Source organism: Carcharhinus amblyrhynchos, chromosome 5, assembly GCF_965287045.1.
Source record: "Carcharhinus amblyrhynchos chromosome 5, sCarAmb.v2.hapA, whole genome shotgun sequence".
NCBI classification, from domain to species: Eukaryota; Metazoa; Chordata; class Chondrichthyes; order Carcharhiniformes; family Carcharhinidae; genus Carcharhinus; species Carcharhinus amblyrhynchos.
Window position 1 is genome coordinate 420,134 of NC_137328.1, and position 21,370 is coordinate 441,503.

Genomic DNA, 21,370 nt, shown 5'->3' on the forward strand with positions numbered 1-21,370 from the left:
AGCAGTCCCTTTCCCCATTGTGAATCCCTGTCTCTCGCAGATGGACATTGAGGTACAAGTGACCAACATCTACAGTTCACCCTCCTGGGAGGACTGGGATAAACACATTAGATTAAATGTAGGATCGGGTGCAGATGCTCAGCGTTTCCATAGGCCTGACTAAGCTTAACGTCACCAGTTCCTGCAATTTTTTAGCACACATTCTGACTCTGGTTTCCCATCAGAGAAAGGAGCATTTCTCCGGCTGTCAGCAGCTACTCTCCACCCAGCTACAGAAAGAAGCCCTTCCAGTCTGTTCAGTCTGTCTCAGGTGCAGAGCTGGCACCAGAAGAGGGCAAGGTAAATCACCAAGAAATGAGCTCTGATGATATCTCTTCTTAGGAAGAGGTGGCACAGTGCTTAGCACTGCAGCCTCACAGTGCCAGAGACCCGGGTTCGATTCCCAGCTTGGGCCACTGTTTTTGCAGAGTTTGCACATTCTCCCCCTGTGTGCGTGGGTTTGCTCCAGTTTCCTCCCACATTCCAAAAATGTGCAGGTTAGGTGCACTGGACATGGTAAAATTAACCTTAGTGTCGGGGGATTAGCAGGATAAATACATAGGGTTATGGTGATAGGACCTGGGGATGGGTTTGTAGTCAATGCAGGCTCAACGGGCCAAATGCTCTCCTTCTGCACTGTAGGGATTCTATGATTCTAAATTAAAAATAGGCTTCTCAAGATAACTGTAACCATTATATATTTCAGCCCATGAAACCAGGTAAGGTTTCAGAATTTGAACATTCGTTACAAAGTGTGTTACTCTCTAACATTTTCTGTTAACAAATAATATTTTATTAATTACATCATCATAGCTATCCACTGAATTCTGGTGTTATCCCAGTGAATTTTATCTCACCTTAGCTCGATATTCTTGCTGTCCGTTCTGCCTGATCATACGTAGCATTATGTACAGAGCAGAAAGGAGCTTACTGGAGGCACAAGGTATCATTTTAAAGTGTAATGGTGTAAAACAAGTATTTAAAGCAATGTACCAGGAGTTAAATATTCTGACAGCTAACTCACTTTCTACCTAATGATGTCTATGTAATACGAACACAACTTTGAGCTGCCTTTTCATTGTTTCCGATGCTTTGATCTTTTCCTTCTGTTCCCAGCCGGGAAACGGGCTTACGTGTGACCTTAGATAGAATCCTCCTCAACTCCTATCGATTTCCTTCCTGAAGCTTTACAATTCCCAAAGAGACTCAAACAGCTTTTAGTGTGTTATTGTGTCTGCACCATCTCACTATTACAGATGGGATAATCCATTGCATTAGGATATTTATGACAACAGTTGTTTCAGCCCATCATTTCCCCCAGTCAAACAAGATTAGAACTGGTAGCATTTTGACAGGAGCTATTGTTCTTTTCATTCCCTATCTATTGTGAGGGCACAGAAGAATGGGCCCACCCAAATTTCACACTCAACCTTTGACCAAAAGACACCCACAGCTCAGTCGATGGCTATGATGACAGCTCGGACAAGTTGAGATCTGCCCTGTTGTCATCCACACAAGTGGCTGGTGACACTATGAATGGACAGGATTGGAAACAGCTGGGAATATAAGATGCTTCGAAAAAGACAGAAGGATGTAAGGATGAGCAAACAGTTCAAATTATTCAATCCTGGCTTAATGAGTGAGTCAAATTGCTGTACTCAGCTTTCTGCACATCATCTGAACACTGAACTTGCCAATGTTTCTCATAATAAGCCCAACAACCCAATTCTCCCTCAGCTGAGAGGCTTAATAAACACCATCACATGAGACTGAACCCCCGAGAGTGCAGCGCTATGGATCTGTGCAATCCCCCTCATTTCCCACCAATGTCAACTTACTCCGACCTCATCTCAGCACACACAGCTGATAGTGACCAATTTCACACCCAGCTCCTTCCAGCAATGGGACGTTACATTAAGGAGCTGTACGTCTGGTAATCTCCTGTCTGAGAGATCCTGTTGTGTGGTGTCTGCATGGGAGAGATCCCTACACAAGCATTACATAAACATGAAACCATTAAAAAAGAGTCCATTCAGTCACCTTGTCCTGGTTCTGATGTATCAATCTAAAGTTGGTTTCACTACCCACCCCCCCCGTCACAGCACTTTATAAAGAGTTTCAGAAATAGGAGCTGGAATTGATGATCTGACCCAGACCCACCATTCAATAAGATCATGTTAATCGTCAACGTAAACTTACGTCACCATTTTATCCTCATATTCCTTAATTCCCTTTGTGACCAAAAATATACCCCCATCTGGCTAGAATATCCTGACAGCTTTCTGAGGGAACTAATTCCAAAGATTCACAACCCTTTGAGGCAAGAAATTTCTCCTCATCTCAGCTGTACAAGGGAGGCGATGGCCTGGTGCTATCATCGCTGGACTATTAATCCAGAAACTCAGCTAATACTCTGGTGACCTGGGTTCAAATCCCACCACAGCAGATGGTAGAATTTGAATTCAATAAAAAAAAAGCTGGAGTTAAGAATGTACTGATGACCATGAAAACATTGTCGAATTTAGGAAAAATCCATCTGGTTCACTAATGTCCTTCAGGAAAGGAAATCTGCCGTCCTTATCTGGCCTGGCCTACATGTGACTCCAGAGCCACAACAATGTGGTTGACTCTCAACTACCCTCCAAGGGCAACTAGAGATGAACAATAAAGTCCAACGCCGGTATCTCCACATCAATAAATGCTGGCCAGCCAGCGATGCCCATGTCTCATGAATGAATTTTAAAGAAACTTGAATAAATAAATGTCTTGACTCCTTATCATAATAGCGTGCCACCTCATTCTGAACTGTCCAGCCAGGTCAAACAGTCCTTCAGTGGCCAATGTTTATCCAATTCCTCCTCTGTTGTTGTGATAGGCTTGTTTCACTCACCTGCTGAGACAACACACTTCACACTCTAACCAACTCCTGTGAACCAATCTCCTCAATCCCTCCTTAAGTGAAAGTCCATCCCTCACAGTGTCGCCAACTAGAGGAAATAGTCTCCCCCTATTCATTCTATCAAAATCATTTAGAATTTATAATATTCCATGAAATTTCAGCTTAACCATTACTGCTCCTGTCAACATAACCTCACTCAGAAAAAAGATACAAAAGTCTGAGGTCACGTACCAATCGACTCAGGAACAGCTTCTTCCCAGCTGCTGTCAGACTTTTGAATGGACTTACCTTGCATTAAGTTGATCTTTTTCTACACTCTAGTTATAACACTACATTCTGCACTCTCTCCTTTCCTTCTCTATGAACGGTATGCTTTGTCTGTATAGCGCGCAAGAAACAATACTTTTCACTGTATGTTAATACATGTAACAATAAATCAAATCAAATCAAACCAAACCATCTCACCTCACAACTCATTCTGATAGTTTCCCCATTTCTGACACCTTTTCTCCTGGTAAAACCCACAAATTATTTGATTTATCAAATTCAATTTCACATTGAGGAAATCAAACTTATGCTTGCATGTATTAAATAGCAAAGCTACCTACCAGATATTAATCCTCAGGCCTGTGGTAAAAGCTGTAAAGTGTCATTTACAGAAAGTACAGCCCCAGGACCGTGGCTGTTCAGTGCGTTAAATAATTACTCCAGTAAGGCAGTAGAGATCTTTAGACAATTAATCCACTGCCTGACTATCTCTCCAGCTGCCTCTTCAACACGTTTGCAGGTGTCTTCCTAACACCTGTATATATGATATATTCTAGGATCAAGGAAACATTACAAAGCTGCTGCCCAGTTCACAGCGAGAACTGTGAGAGAATCTCACATAAAACAGAATATTGAGGATCAGGAGTTACTGCAGAGCCAGAGGGAGGCTGCAGGGATAAGGAGTTAATGGTTCTTTGCTAAAAGAATTCTGTTCAATCAACATGGAATTACTCTTTCAGTACTTTAAAAAAAAAATCAGTAACCTGGAAAGTGTATTAGGTCTAAACATTTATTCAGTACGATTGAAAAGTAAGATTAAATAAATGAAAAATTTCAAACATAACATCCCCGGTATATAAAAGTTATAGGTTTGTATTTTCTAGCATGTTATTCCTTCACCATCATGATTATCAATTGCTGCCACAGTACGTATCACGTATCACAAATATGCCATGGCTAATTCTGTTCCAAGGAATTTATTTAGTCAGAGCTGGGGGGGGTGGTGGAGGAAGGGCGGGGGGGGGGGGTGGAGCAGGTGGGGGAGCACTCTCTCCTGCATGAAGATTGGTCAAGCAGGCTCACCAGGGGCAGTTGGGGAAGCCCCAGTGATTGAAGTGTGGCTGGGATTTAGGGCACGCAGGTGTCTGCACTTGTGCATGGCCCATGACTCTGGCCATCTCTCCATTGGGCATGGGCTGAGAGCATTAAGTGGCCACTTCAGGGCCTCAATTCACTCCCATTTGGGAAAACCATCCTCGAAACTTTGCGCCCCAGACTTAATCGGAAGGTGAGGGGCACGGAGAAGGTGACATGGTCTCCTTTCTGCACCTTTCCATCCATTAAATGGACCTCCTTCCTCCCAGCTCTGGGGAGAGAATATAATTCCACCCTGTGTGTGTACAGACATGACCACATATATTTACCATTGTTCTGAGATAGTTTGTGTTTCAATGAATGAAACATTCACAGTTACACCATCAACCCAAAAATATAAAACTGACTGGTCGGGTTCACTCAGAATGATTTGGCTAATATAAATTTGGAAAACACAAAAAGGTACAAAATCAGAGTTAGCAAATCGCGTGCCTGACTATTGCAACAGACAAACAGCGAGAGGGAATGTTTAATGTGACAACTGACATATATAAAATACTGAAAGTAAAATCCACAGCACACCTGCTGTACACAGCTGAAGAATGATCAAATCCAGCCTCACTGGGAATTCAGGATATCCCAGAGACCAGAAATCACACATATAACTTTAAACAGGTGTCAATCTCAATTCCATATCCACACCAGGCTCCAGAACCAAATGTAAAATCCAGATGTAATTCAGAGAGGGAGATGCCTGAACCTTCACCATGCCATCTGTATCTACATTAAATCTACAGGTGAAGAGGAAATACTATAAAAACTGAAGTAAACAATCTGTTTTGTGGGGCCAGGTAAACGAGTAGCCCTCCTCCGCAAGAACAGAGTGCCTTCCCCTCCAACCCTTTCAATCCACCTGTGCAGTGCTCACACACAAATCCAGGCCAGATACGGCAGCACAAATCTAACCCGGGGGTGGGGGGGTCTTTCAGGTATGAATCTAACCCAGGAGCGCACAATATCGAAGTCTGGCCCAGGATATCAGATTTTCTCACTCCCATCCGGTTTATTATTAAAGTCTACCCTGACCTCTGTGTCTCCTGAATACTGACCATTGCAGGATTAAGGGGGAAATCGGCTACTGGATAAGGATTCCTGCTCCTGACTGATGTGGTGACTTTTGTTGGGATGTGTCTGAGTTGACAATAGATAGAAAACTGGTGAAATTGTATCATTAATTTTATTAAAATATAGTGAACGGGGGTTTTCTGTGTGTAACATATGTTACAGATAAAGTAATTTCCTTAAAATGAGACAAGGAAGCAGTTTCACTATCAAAGGATGGGATTGATTTTGTAACTCCCCACTGTTAACTGGCAGAGTTTGTTAAAAATCTACTAGTTACATTCGTGACAATCATTTCAATTTCAACCACCATCCTAGATCCCCAATTGGAAGCAGATACCATCATGGTCACTGTCTTCAGGAATGACAAGGAAACAATTGGAAGCTTTAAAAAAAAAAATCACTTGTGAAGAATGGCTTGGTGAAAACGTCAGTCACCTCATGCTGTCCAATTACAGCCCAATGCTTCTTCCACACGTGGAGGCAACAGGTCCCAGGAAAACATTAAAAGGAAATTTCACTGCAAGGTTCACTACCTGTAGATATCTGCTGCCTGAGTCCCAAATCTCACTAAATCCCAATCACCCATCACCCAGTGGTCACCTCTGCCTTTCTCTCCTGTCCACCTCACTCTCCTCTCTGACCCTTTACCTCTCTCTCCTCTCTACCTCCCTTTCTGCCTATTCTCCATCTCTTTCTCTTCTCCACCTCTCTCTCTCTCACCTTCCTGCCTCTCTTTCTTGTCCAGCTCTCTCTCCCCACTCTGCCCTCTCTTCATCTTGTGGCACGGTGGCACAGTGGTTAGCACTGCCGCCTCACAGTGCCAGGGACCTGAGTTCAATTCCTGCCTCAGGTCACTGTCTGTGTGGAGTCTGCACATTCTCCCCGTGTCTGCATGCGTTTTCTCCAGTGCTCCAGTTTCCTCCTGCACTGCAAAGATGTGCAGGTTAGGTGGATTGGCCATGCTAAATTACCCCTCAGTGTCAGGGGGAATAGCAGTGTAAAAGCGTGGGGTTATGGAGATAGGGGCTGGGTGAGATTGTGGTTGGTGCAGAATCGATGGGCCAAATGGCCTCCTTCTGCACTGTATGGATTATATGATAGAACATAGAACATAGAACATTACAGCGCAGAACAGGCCCTTCGGCCCACGATGTTGCGCCGACCAGTTACAAAAACAATGACCCACTAGCCTATACCAATCCCTTTTCGTCCATAAACCTATCCAGAGATCTCTTAAACGCCCCCAAACTAGACGCATTTACAACTGCAGCAGGCAGGGCATTCCAATCCTTCACCACCCGCTGGGTAAAGAACCTACCCCTGACATCCGTCCTGTAGCTACCCCCCCTTAATTTAAAGCCATGCCCCCTCGTGCTAGCTTTCTCCATCCGAGGAAAAAGGCTATCACTATCCACCCTATCTAAACCTCTAATCATCTTATATGTTTCAATAAGATCCCCTCTTAGCCGCCTTCTTTCCAACGAAAACAACCCTAAATCCCTCAGTCTCTCCTCATAGGACCTCCCCACCATACCAGGCACCATCCTAGTAAACCTCCTCTGCACCCTCTCCAACGCCTCCACATCCTTCTTGTAATGCGGGGACCAGAACTGCACACAGTACTCCAAGTGCGGCCGCACTAGAGTAGTGTACAGTTGCAACATTACACTGCGACTCCTAAATTCAATCCCCCTACCAATAAACGCCAAGACACCGTACGCCTTCTTAACAACCTTATCTACTTGATTCCCAACTTTCAGGGATCTATGTACACACACACCTAGATCCCTCTGTTCATCCACACTATTCAAAGTCCTCCCGTTAGCCCTATACTCGACACATCTGTTGCTCCTACCAAAGTGAATTACCTCACACTTCTCCGCATTAAATTCCATCCGCCACCTCTCGGCCCAGCTCTGCAACCTATCTAAGTCTCCCTGCAGACTATGACACCCTTCCTCACAATCTACCACACCTCCAATTTTGGTGTCATCAGCAAATTTACTAATCCACCCAACTATACCCTCATCCAGATCATTAATAAAAATTACAAACAACAGTGGCCCCAAAACAGATCCCTGAGGCATAAGGAATGTCACTGGGATCAGCATCGGGGCCTCAACTATTTATAATTTATATCATTGTCTTGGATATGAAAGACCAAAACTGTGGTCGCTATATTTGCTGATAACACAAGGATAGTTGCACAGTAAGTTATGAAGACGTAAGGAGTCTGCAAAGAGTTGTAGATATTTTAAATGAGTGGGCAAAAAATTGACAGATGGATTATAATGTGGGAAAATGTGAGCTTGTCCACTTTGAAGAATAGAAAAGCAGTATATTATTAAAATGGAGAGAGATTGCAGAACTCTGAGATGCAGAGGGATCTGGGTGTCCCGATACATAAATCGGAAAAAGTTAGCATGAAGATGCAGCACGTGGTTAGGAGGGTAAATAATTTGCTAGATGTGTACACTGAAACATGGACCCTTCTACCGCAGAGAATATGTTAACACACTCAATGCTACCAAACTAAAATGTCAGAATAGTCATTTAGCATTGCAATCTTCAAATTCAGTTAATGTATATTTTTGCTTGTGTCCACATGATGTATATATCTTTATCATTAGTTTCGATCTGACTCAGTAACACTATCATGGGTCTATACAATGATGCCAAGTAGTTCAACAGTACAATGACTTTGTTGAATAGTATTTCATGCATTTACAGTTTAGTTACGAGACATTTCACTGACTTGGCTTTTAGTAGTTTGTGTGTTACTAAATGACACCAATCAGTTTTCTGGTCAACTTGGACAAATAGTTCAGCCACAAAACGTTATCGGCTACAATGGATCTTCCGCTGGCCATCCTGTGTCTCTTTATACATTTTATAATCAGTTTGTTAACAGTATATTGATAGCAAGGACAACTTATTTTCTTCACAAGGGAACATTCATTGTTGTCAACAGATCATAAAATATTGCTCATTCCCCTTCCTTAGACAATATTGAACACTTCCTAGACTATTTGGAACAGTAGGCATTTGAAATGTTTTGAGAGCATATTCCTGGTGAAAAACATTTACTTTGGCAACTAACTGTGTTGTACGTGGCCCTAGCTATCCTGACTAGACTTTCCCAATGGGAAACCATATGAACTCTCCTAAAACTACAGACATGGTGAAGTGACAGTGATTAATTGGGAGAAAATGAACAAACAGAGTTCTTGTGATAACATAGGCACAAGGTCCTGTTGGTTATATTATAATTTATTCATTCAGGCCTGTAGAACTTGTCTACCGGACACGGGGCAGGATTTCAGGTGGTGGAGTCAGCTCACTATTGGACACCAATGGGACATTCTGGTCCTGCAGATATCTTCAGTGTTTTGTGTGTGGTTCGCCCGTGTCACTGTTGGGGAATCCACCCGGGGGAAGGGGGGGGGGGCGCGGCGGGGGGGGGGGGGGGGGGGGGGGGGGCGGCGGGGGGGTGGTGGTGATGAACCCAAAGATCCCACCAGTGGGAAGAGCCGGAAAAATCATGCTGTGTGGCCTCCTGTGAGTTACCCTTCTTTCCTGCAGGTTGGTCAGCTTTTGCCGGGTCATCTGAGGTGTGAAATAACATAGTAAGCAGCAGCCAAGCTTATCTAATAGATCAGAGATCCAAACAAACATTCAGAATGTAGATGACTCCTCCCGAGGTGTGTAAAAGAATCTCCACGTAAGAACTTTGAACAAACCCTTCAAGACAATCAGGTAAGAAAGGTGTACTCATTGATATATTTACTGTTATGTCTTCACCCTCCTTCCATTTCTGTTGTGTTCTCATTTTGCTTTTACGCATTTCATGCACCCTCAGTTCATGCCCGCATCCTAACATGTCGTCATGAAATATGGGCATTGCTGGATTACAGCCAGTTCCCCAATACATTCTGAATTATTTCTGAATTAGTTGCCACCTGCACCCAATCCCATAACTCCTCCAGATTACAGCTCTATCACTGACTCTAAACTACAGAAACAGGTCAATCAGATCAACTGGCCTCACATGTCCTGGTTCTGTGTTCTTATATTCTGTGATTCATTAGAACATAGGAATTAGGAGCAGAAGTTGGCAAATTCAGCCCTTTGAATGGCGGAGCAGGCTCAATCAGATCCTGGCTGATCTCTTCCTGCTCCCCATATCCCTTTAACCCATTTTATAGAATCAGAAATATATCTATCTCCTTCTTGGAATCATTTAATGATTCCAACTCCGCCGCGCTATGGGGCAGCTAGTCCCACAAATTCACCACCCTCTGCGAGAAGTAATTCCTCTTCATCCCCTGTTTTAATTCTATCATCTTGCAACGTATATCTGTGACCTCTTCTTCTAACAAACAGAATAATTTATAAAGGTAGTCAAAATACTTTAAAAATGAAAACAAGAGTTTGGAAAAGCTATCAGAAAATGCTGGATGATGATATCTGCCTTCAGCTTAACGCCTGCATTCCTTCCTCCTATTTGCAAAGAGCTAAGATGTTCGAGTCCCTGTCAGGAGTCACTGAGCTGCCACCACAGTCCCTCAGCACAGGAGTGAGAGTCCTGTGTGCAGACACAAATCAGCCACACATGTGTACACCTTTGCTTCAAAATGAGTTCCTGCACCAGCCAAGAGGGAAAATCACCACCATGATATCATGGAAACTATATATAGAAAATAAAAAGTGAAAAGGAAGTTCAACATTAAACTGGTCGCACCTTTTTTAAAAGCTCCCTCGGCTACACTAAAATAATAAAATATCGTCAGAAAATACATCAGCTGCATCCTCATTTGGCTCGCTTGACACATTCATCAACTTTCCCATCATAAAACTCTCCCATTTTTAAAATAAATGTATTTATAAATGTGTGTTCAGCATTTTGCAGTTCCCCTATCATAATATTTCGTTTTTAAACAATTTGCAGTGCCTGACAATTTCAGATAAAATTCAGATACTCAAAACAACCTGAAATCTCCCATTGGACAACAGGATTCCCAGTAAATAGGGAGAGAGTTAGAATAAAATTCCAATGGTGTATGAGGAGAGGCTGAATAAACTAGGCTTGTACTCGTTAGAGTTTAGAAGAATGAGGGGAGATCTCATTGAGACGTATAAGATGATGAATGGGATGGATAGGATAGAGGTGGAGAGACTCTTCCCACTCAAAAAAGACAGTAGGACTAGGGGGCACAGCCTCAAGATAAAGGGGAGGCGGTTTAGAACGGAGTTGAGGAGGAACTTCTTCACTCAAAGGGTGGTGAATCTCTGGAATTCTCTGCCCGTTGAAGTGGTGGAGGCTGCCTCGCTAAATATTTTTAAGAAGCGGGTTGATGGGTTTTTGATAAGAGAAGGGATTAAGGGTTATGGGGAGAGGGCGGGAAAGTGGAACTGAGCCACGACAGATCAGCCATGATCTTATTGAATGGCGGGGCAGGCTCGAAGGGCTGGATGGCCTACTCCTGCTCCTATTTCTTATGTTCTTATGTTCTTATGTTATAAAGATATGTCTGTTTAGTTTCTAATGTCAGTTGCACTTAAAATAAAATAAAACTTCCTGATGGCCACTAGCAAATAAGAAAAGTTACCTTTTAACGTCAAGATGACTGTCACATAACATTATATTGTCACATCTGTGTGACATGTAAATGGAGTGGAAATGAAATTGTAATGTGATAATGATGTATGCAGTTTAACTGAAGGGTAGAGTTAGTTCTTTAACCTATTCAGAAAATACTATATTGCCAAAGATTCAGAAATGTGCAGCACTGGGAGTTAGAGAATAGGTGAAAGCACGACATGTTTTAGAGATTCGGAATCAGTTCACTAGCATTAAAGTGCTCGAACATTCAGAACAAATAACTGATGGAGCAGACTAGGAAGTTATTAACATTTGGATTAAATAAACGTTCAATCACAATATTCAACATGCACATTCAAAATAATAACTTTAGTTGGAAAAGAAAGACTTGCATTTATAGAAAGCATGTTGCATGACCTCAGGATATCCCAAAGTGCTTTAATTAATTACTTTTGGAGTTCAGTCACTGTTGTGATGTAGGAAACTCAGCAACCAATTTGCACACAGCAAGATCCCATACACTGCAATGTGAGAATAAGGTGAGGGATGTGGAAGTTCAGTCAGTGAGCATGTTTATGATAGAGATTGATAGATTTCTGATTAACAATAACATAAAGGGATATGGGGAACATGTGGGTAAAAGGCATTGAAATGAGTGGCACAATGGTTAGCACTGCTGCCTCACAGCGCCAGGATCCCAGGTTCGATTCTCAGCTTAGGTCATTGTCTGTGTGGAGTTTGCACTTTCTCCCCATGTCTGCATGGGTTTCCTCCAGGTGCTCCAGTCTAAAAGACGTGCTGGTTAAGCGAATTGGCCATGCCAAATACTCCCTCAGTGTACCTGAACAGGCACCAGATTGTGGCGATTTGGGATTTTCACAGTAACTTCATTGCAGTGTTAATGTAAGCCTACTTGTGACTAATAAATAAATAAACTTTGAAAATGTCCAATCTGCCATGATTGTATTGAATGGGGGAACAGAACAATGGGCTGAATGGCTTACTCCTGTTCCTGTGTTCCTAATTTGTTTGTTGTGATGTTGATGAATTTCCCATTGTACACACACCCCGCCATTGGGAACAGCTGGAAAATCCTGGCCAATGTAGTTATATCTTTCTTGCAATATTGTCTGGGACACCAGAGACATCTCCCCTGTTCTTCTTCAAATTGTGGTCATGGAATCATTTACATCCATCTGAGAGAGTAGATAGGGCCTCAGTTTGAAGTCCAATCCACAAACAGCACCTGCAGCAATGTAGCACTCCCTCTGTACTGCACTGGTGTGACAGCCTTGATTCTGTGTACAAACTCACAATCTCTGATTCAGAGGCAAGAATGTTACTCCTTGAGTCACAGCTGATACATCAGGGCATTGAAAAGTTGATCTTCAGTTAGAGGATGTCAGCCGTGCTCTCAGGCCCATTTTCTCAAAGAAGAAGAATATTGCTAATGTTCTGGATAAAAAAACTCAACACTTCCCCACTGGGACTAAGCCAATATCATTATATAAAGCTCTTTGTTACCAAACATCACCAATGCTTCTGCCCTGTAACATTGTGACAAGACAAGGAGGAGCAACACTGTACCATCATTCCTTCTAACTGTCACAGCACAAGAAACCGTGTGGAGAGCCGGAGACTTGGAATTATACAAAAAGAGGAAAACTCTGCAAAAGTTGGAAATCTCAAACAGAAAATTCTGGAAACACTCGGCAGAGTGGGCAACATTTGTGAGAGAAACAGGCAATTCAAATCTTGGTTATCCTAATCCTTTGTCAGGGCTGGGAGAGGTCAATGAAATGGCCAAAGGAAAAGGTTGGGAGTCGGTGGGCGGGGGGGGGCGCGTGGTGGTGGTGGTGGTGGTGGTGGTGAGTGAGGAAACTGCATGAAGACACTCACACAAACGGAATAAGAACCAGTCAGAGCTGTAATACACTGGAGGCCATTATCAACATTGATTATCAGTTGGAGAGGCGTTTCCGCCAGTGTGATTCTCCAATCCCACTGCTGTGCTCTGAGATTTGGCTGAGTACCAAATTCCCCATCCTCACTGGAAGTGGCAGCGGGGTGTGATCACAGGAAACTTCCCATCCATATCTCACTAACCTGATTGAGTCCTTTGATGGCACAACAGGAGATGGTTGATGACGGTGGTCCAGTAGGTTACGGATGAGATTCTCTGGCCTCTCTTCAATGCTTTTGTTAGCAGTAGGAGATGGTGTGCTGCTCGCTGGTGCTGGGAACTGAAGCTCCCTCCTCTGTCAATAGGACATTCCCACTGAAATCACTGCATTCCATTGGGAAACCTACGGCAGGGAGCATGCCGCAAAATTTTGCCCATTGTGTATATGGTCTGCCAAAAGCATTTAATTATACATGAGAGGAGTATGGTCAGACACACAGCACAGAGGGTACATCACCTCCTCCTGAGCTTAAACTCACAATTCCTTTTGGCGTATGGAAAATTCTGCTTGCCTTCTCTCAATGTGGCTAAAATTGGTTTAGAAATAAATTCTGGAGATGAATCACAGACACTAATATCCACACACCTCCATTTGTTTTAATGTTTTATTCTCTCATGCAGTTAATCTCAGATTTGAATCCACGATGAATCACATATTCACTCCACTGTAAATTCCCACATTCCACTCTTCACAAACTGAGCTTATCCAAATTCCCTTGAGCCTTAACTTGCGCCAACTCCCATTCACCCATTGACCCCGTGCTTGCTGATCTACATCGACTCTCAGTCAAACAACACCCTGCTTATAAAAGCCTTATTCTTGTTTTCAAAGCCCTCTGTGACTTAGCTCCTCCTTATTGCTGTAATCTCCTCAAAGCCCACAACCCTACAAGATACCTGTGCTCTCTTAATTTGGGACACTTGAGCATCCCTACATTTCATTGTTTCACTATCAGTGGTCACACCTTCAGTTGTCCGCACCGAGTTCTGAAATTCCTTTCCTGAAATTCTCTGCCTCACTACTCCTCACAACCTCAACTTCTGTCCAAGCTTTTAATCCTCTGACCTAAAATCTCCTTGTGAGACTCAATGTCATATTTGGCTTGATAAAGTTTCTGTGAATCACCGAAGGATGTTTCATTGCATCAAAGGTGCTAAATAAATATCAGTTGTTGCTTGGTTTCCCAATGGATGGGACTTTCCATAATGGCAGGGGTGCTGGGATCTTCCAGTCCTGCTGCTGTCAATGAATTTCCCATTGTACATACACCCCGCCATTGGGAATAGCTGGAAAATCCTGGTCAATGTATTTAAAATCGAAGTTTGCATGTCAGTTGCGGTTGACTAAAGGAATTCCAATTTCACACAGAGTATTGGAGATGCCACATTTTAAATCTTTCTTGCAATTTTGTGCATTTTACGATCAAAATAACATTGATGGAAAGATGGGAAACAAAACCAGAGACTTGAATGGTTGTCTTCTCCAGGGGCTCAAAATTCACAAGTGATAGATGTGGCTAAATAACCTGAAGAAAACAACGAGCGAGTTTTCTTCTATATTTACTGTTATGTGCTGATGTGTTCCCTTCACAACTGACAAGGAACGATAGTTCCTACTGAAGAAAATGTTAATCAAGGATTCTGAAGTCAAAATGCACTGGGATTAACTCTTACAGCTTTGCTGAGTGACGACAAACATGAAAACTGATTTCATTGCCCCAATTTAGACATTGAACTGAAGGTTTGAAAGGGAAGAGCAGAGTCAAAGCTTAAGCAGAACACTGACAACAGCTCTGGATTTACACAGGTTGGAGATAGATCCCTTCATTAACCTGACTGAATCTATCAATCCTGAGCTTATCTGAGCCCCACTGCTATTCAGCCAAAACCCAGGTTCATTCTGAATTGCAGCCATTTACACAACTCAAGAAATCTTTAGCTGACAATCACAGACTTGAGTGTTTTATTTATTTTTTTTAAGAAAGCATCATTTCCATCCCAATTATCTTCCAAAACCCTTCATGAGAATTACCAAACATATTAAATGTACCTTCATTAATTTAAAGAGCATCAGGTCAGGGATTATAGCTGGAATCTGGTTGATCAGGAAATTTAACTTTCTATATTGAATCTACTGTTTGCTGTTTTATTGGGAATGTTTATTGACTCTTCTCAGAAATGTATTTCTGTATTTTAATCAGATAGCGGCTCTACATTCCAATTTGTGAATCAAGATTTACAAACTCATCATTTAACCGTTTTGGACAGTTGAACGAATGAATGATTTACAATTTATGATGAGACGGGGCTCGGAATGAGTGAAAGCAGTTTTATTATGAATGTTTCTCTCTTTCTTTTCACCAAATTCAAACACATTCAGCTTTCAAGCAAAATTCTGCAAATCCCAATTATGATTTGGATTCAAGTCTTCAACATCAACTCACTCAATATTCTCCAACAACATCATTGTATGTTGTCTCTCCTGAAAGCTGTCTTCCTTTCTTCCCTCAGCCTCAATAATGAGTTCCCATCCTTTGCAATTTCAACTTCCATCTCAGCTCTCCTCCCCCTCGCACTCCTGCCCCCCCCTTACCCTCGCACTCCTGCCCCCCCCTTACCCTCGCACTCCTGCCCCCCCCTTACCCTCGCACTCCTGCCCCCCCCTTACCCTCGCACTCCTGCCCCCCCCTTACCCTCGCACTCCTGCCCCCCCCTTACCCTCGCACTCCTGCCCCCCCCTTACCCTCGCACTCCTGCCCCCCCCTTACCCTCGCACTCCTGCCCCCCCCTTACCCTCGCACTCCTGCCCCCCCCTTACCCTCGCACTCCTGCCCCCCTGAATTCCTTGCACCATGAAAATTCACCTATTTGCATTCACAAACAACTCCTGAGCATCAATTCGATCCATGCAAAAACCATCTCTGAGATGGTCTTTATCCATCATTCCCAACATCTGTCTACACCAAACCATTTGTACAACAGCTGGACAAATATCCTCCCCTGGATCACTTGCTTTCACACTCTGAAGTGGTCCTTCACACAGCTCGATACCCTCTTGAGCTGCTCAGTTATTCCTATCCCATGCTCTGGGTAAATCTTTTCCTTTCTGTCTCCTTGTTGTCCCCTGGTACAGTCAGCATCCTTATCTGAGGGTTGCAGATGAGTATATCCTGCACACATCTGGAATAGCGACATCAGTTGACCTGAGTAGACCACATTAACAGCTCGCTGTTAAATTTACCCAGGATTGTTCCGGAGAACAGAAATAAACCCTGGCCTCTCTTTTCAACTACTAATCAGCTCCTCAAATCATTCTCTCCTCCCCCATCCCATTTATATAAAAAAATCTTTAAAATAGAGCTAAATTAATACCTGGAGGAAGGGAGTTTTTTTGTGCTAAATGAAATGAAATTTGTAAATACACTGGCTCAAGAAAGCTTACGGCACGCTTTCCTTCATCGGTCGGGCATTGAGTCTAAAAATTGGCAGGTCAAGCTGCAACTGTACAGAACATTAGGCCTCATTTAGAATATTGTGTACAATTCTGGTCACCACACTACCGGAAGGATATGGATGATTTGGTGAGGAGACAGACGAGGTTTACCAGGGTGTTGTCTGGTCTGGAGGGGTTTAGCTATGAGAAGAGATTGGTTAAATTTGGTTTGTTCTCACTGGAATGGCAGAGGTTGAGGGATGATCCCTGATAAATGTTTACAAGATTATGAGTCACGTGGGCAGAATGGGTATTCTTCCCTAGAATAGAAAGAAAAGTCAAGTACTGGGGACATAGGTTTAAGGTGCGTGGGGAAAAGTTTAGAGGAGATGCGCAAGGCAAGGTTTTTAAACAGAGGGTGGTGAATGTCTGGAATACACTGCCCGGGGAGGTGGGAGCAGGTACGATAGGTACATTTAAGGGGCAACTAGCTGAGTACAAGAACAGGATGGGAATGGAAGGATACAGACTCTGTAATTGCATACGGTTTTAGTTTAGGTACAGATAGTTTAGGTACAGTTTAGTTTAGATACAGACTCTGTAATTGCATACGGTTTTAGTTTAGGCAAACATCATAGTCAGTGCAGGCTTGGAGGACCGAAGGGCCTGTTCCTGTACTATACCGTTCTTTATTCTTTGTTCTACTTTGCAAAGTGCTGACTAAAATTGAAAGGTAGGAAAATTATATTAAACATGTATTGAACTTTGGTTAGACTACATCAGGAGGATTATGTGCAGTACTGAACACCATATTATAAAAAGAATATAGAGGCACTGGAAAGGGTGCAGAGGAGATTTAGAATCATAGAATCCCTACAGTGCAGGAGGCCATTCGGCCCAACAAGTCTGCACCAACCCTCAGACAGAGCATTCCACCCAAGACCACTCCAGGCATTTACAACACTAATCCCCCTAACCTACACATCTTAGGACACTAAGAGGCAACTTAGCATGTCCAGTCCACCTAACCTGCACATCTTTGAGCTGAAAGATGATATCAGGAATCTGTAAGTAAGCATATTAGGAAAAGATTGTTAAGTTGGGTCTCTTTTTTCTTGTGAAGAGTGAGGCTGAGGTGTTACCTCATAAGAGTCTAAATTTTGGAGAGGTTTGAAGAGAGTGCATGCAGAGAGATGGCTGAGTTTCCATCCCTGAGGTTGGTAGTGGGAGTTGAGACATCCTTTAATTCAGCCTGCCTGAGGGCCAAGTGTCCACAAAGATAGGATCACATTGTGGGGTTGAGGGTAGATGTGGCCTTTATCCTGTCAGCCTGGATCTTATTTGTCTCTCTTGTGGGGATAATGAATTGGATCCAATTGAATTTTGAATTTGGTTTTTGAAGCAAGGAATGGATTTGGATCTGCCTGGTCTACTCTGAGCATCAGCTTTGTAACTTTAAGAATGGAGTAAAATAATTGTTAAAACTTGGAAGCATTAGAGGGTAATATAAATAAACAAATCATCTATTTAAATTCCATGAACGATCTCACTGAACAAGGAGTTTTGAGCCACTCAGAGTATTCAACAAAATAATTAAAAGTACATTTAGCCCCAAATTTCTATTATCTGAAGACTTAGTTTCTAACTGTAACGTAACCTTCGAGACTGTAATCTGAGGATATCTGTGGCCCAGATAGTATCCACTGAGTATATTCAAAATTGAGATTGAGGGACAGTAAGGGTGGGATTTTCCAGCTCTTCCCATCGGTGGGATGTTCCAGCCCTTCCGGTTGGCGGGATGTTCTAGTCTTGCCAAAAGTGACCCCGCGGTGACTCTCAGGTGGCAGAATGCAGAAAACTGTGTACACATCGGTGAGACTAGAAAATCCCACCTGTGGCCCATGGCAAAACACCACCAGAATCAAGTGTGAGTGCGCGTGTGAGTGAATGTGTGCCTGTCTGTGTGTGTGAGTGTGCGAGTGCAAGTGTTTGCATGTGTGTGCGCGTAGCACAGTGGTTAGCACTGCTGCTTCACAGCTCCAGGGACCTTGGTTCGAATCCTGACTCCGGTCACTGTCTGTGTGAAGTTTGCACATTCTCCTCGTGTCTGCGTGGGTTTCCTCCGGGTGCTCTGGTTTCCTCCCACAGTTGAAAGATGTGTGGGTTAGGTTGATAGGTCACTAAGGGGCAATTTTAGATGGCCAAAGATGCGTAGGTTAGAGGGATTAGTGGGTAAAATATGTAGAGATATGGGGGTAGGGCCTAGGTGGGATTGTGGTCAGTGCAGACTCGATGGGCCGAAGCGCCTCTTTCTGCACTGTAGGGTTCTATGATTCTATGAAGTGTGTGTGGTGGTGGGAATATGAATCCTATCCCATTACCTTAGTGAGCAGTAAGGCTGAGTTAGTGACTCCTGCTCCTATTGCTCATGTTCTGTAATGAATATCAATGATAACAAGAAAATAATTGCAAAGTTTAAACCATCTTCTAAATAATTAGATTTATTTAAATAATTATCATTCTTTTAAAATATTAAGTTGTACCAAAAATTAAATTAACAGTTGATTTGTAGGTTAATAAAAACAGTAAATGTATATATTTTTACGTTTTATAAATTAATTGTCATTTTAATTTTTTTTTGGGAATTTGGATAGGACATGGGGACATTGATTTAAATTCAGAATGTGAGAGGTTCATGTGATAACAGGACATTAGATAGCCCTCCAGTTAGTGCTCAGGCACCTCACGTGGCTTGTTGTATTGCAAGAAACTGTTTTTTTCCCTTCATCGTTGAACATACAGCTCAAATCTGTTTGTTCGTTCAGTATACGGACAAGGGAGCAGTTAAAGTCCAGAACACTGAGCTGTGCAGGTCACAAAGCAGTGGAAACTTGATAAAATGGGTAATTCCCAATGTTCCAACAAATATTAAAGACAATGAGAATCATTTATCAATTAGCTATCTATCAAAGACATGTGTTGGCTCTATTTCACTTCACTAAAAGCTATCCACATCAGTAAAGTCCACAGCCGCCTGCTGTAATCTATAACACTCAGTGAAAAGAGACAGAGGCAATGGGTGGTGAAACATTATTTGCCAATCAGATCCTGCTTACATTTTAAGGTTGCTTTTCTCACACAGCACGCTATTCATTTCCGATTCTCACACAGATGAATCACTTGCACCCCTGCAATTCATCTAAATCTTAACTGACAAGAAAACAGCTACTCCCAGAAAATAAAACAAAACCTCCAACATTTTATGGATGAGTTCAGCTGGCAGAAATCCCACTTGCAGAGACAGAGTTGGGACTCAGACTCAATAAGAGAGAGAAGACTTAAATATACAGTGTGAAAGTGAAAAGGTTAATTGCAAATGGGGAAATGTCACATGAACATTTAGATTTGGAGTCCTCAGTGTTAGTAATGAATTGAATTCAGTGGCACTATTTAACCTCTTCAAACAGAATGACACTTTATTTACTTTGAAAAGACATTAAATAGCATTTAGATGATTTGTGGTACTAATAAAAACAAGATACTTTACTTTTTTATTGCTCCTTCTCCCACCATGATCCTGTATTATCAAGAGGGCAAGAATAGATATATCCTTAAACACTCACACTGCCTTTACTATATCAAGGATTCACTTGATGTACAGCACCTTGGAGCTTGGTGAAAGCACTAACATTGGCAGTTTTACTTGCGACAAATGACACTGAAGGTGACAGACAGCTCAGCCTATTGAAGACAAAGTTCAACATGGTTTTTAATGTTCTCTGATTCTTCCTTTATCTTCATTTTGATCGCGGTATTTCAGCAATTGAGAGTAAGTCATGGTGAGATTATTAACTGTAACTCAGGGAATATCCTGTGAAAGGGATGGTGAATAATCCTGATCTTCCATATCTTGTGCTCAGCAATAACCTGAGCCAGCTGATGCAATCCATTTATGTGCTACCTGAGTTTTAAAGTTAATTTAGAGTAGGTCATCTATAGTTAGGCGGTTCGGTGACACAGTGGGTCGTGTCGTTGTGTCTGAGGGGAAAGCTCCTGGTTCAAATCCCACTCTGGGACTTGATGAGTGCAGAAGGTGTGGTGATAATATAGCCAAGCAAACTGATTTACAACCTATCAATCTTTCTGAAATGCCCAGGTGAGTGGGAGGGTCTCTTGGGGCAGCCATGCTTGATGTGGATTGATGCCACTCTGGTGACAGACTGGTGACCTGTTCCAGGAAAAACCAGCTAAGAATATAGATATAAGCACATGCTCCAAGTCTAAGCTCACTGCTATGGAGACGTACAAGCTGGTAGCACAGCGGCACAGTGGTTAGCACTGCTGCTTCACAGTGCCAGGAACTGGGTTCAATTCCAGCCTTGGGTCACTGTCTGTGTGGAGTTTGCACCTTTTCCCTGTGTCTGCATGGGTTTCCTCCAGATTCCTCCTCACTTCAAAGATGTGCAGGTTAAGTGGATTGGCCAGGGTAAATCGTCCCTTAGTATCTCAAGATAGTTAGGGGGATTAGTAGGGTAAATACAGGGGAGGGGAGTGGGTTACAGGGGTGTGCCTGAGTAATTATTCTGTTCCCATGCATGGGAGCGGTGGGTGGGGGGGTGGGGGGGTGGGGGGTGTGGGCACGGGGAGCGGGGTGTGGATCCCAGAGCTTAGGGCCCAGGCAGCTGAAAGCACGGCAGTCATTTTAAAAAATTATTTCATGGGATGTGGGCATTACTGGTGAGGCCGGCATTTTTAATGCTTATTCATAATTGACATTGAGTAGGTGGTAGTGAGCCGCCTTCTTGAACCGCTGCAGTCCACATTGCGTAAGTACACCCATAGTGCTGTTAGGAGGGGAGTTCCAGGATTTGACCAACATAATGATGGAGTAATTAAAATCGGGGGGGTCAGGATTGGAGTAGCAGGGATAACTTGGAACGTTGTGGA

At 42.9% G+C, this 21,370-nt stretch overlaps 1 protein-coding gene across 1 annotated transcript in view; it reads right to left on the bottom strand.

Annotated features, from left to right (window-relative positions):
- Positions 1 to 21,370, bottom strand: part of LOC145342826 (ADAMTS-like protein 1) — a 451,251-nt gene that overhangs the window by 410,584 nt on the left and 19,297 nt on the right. The window lies entirely within an intron of this gene.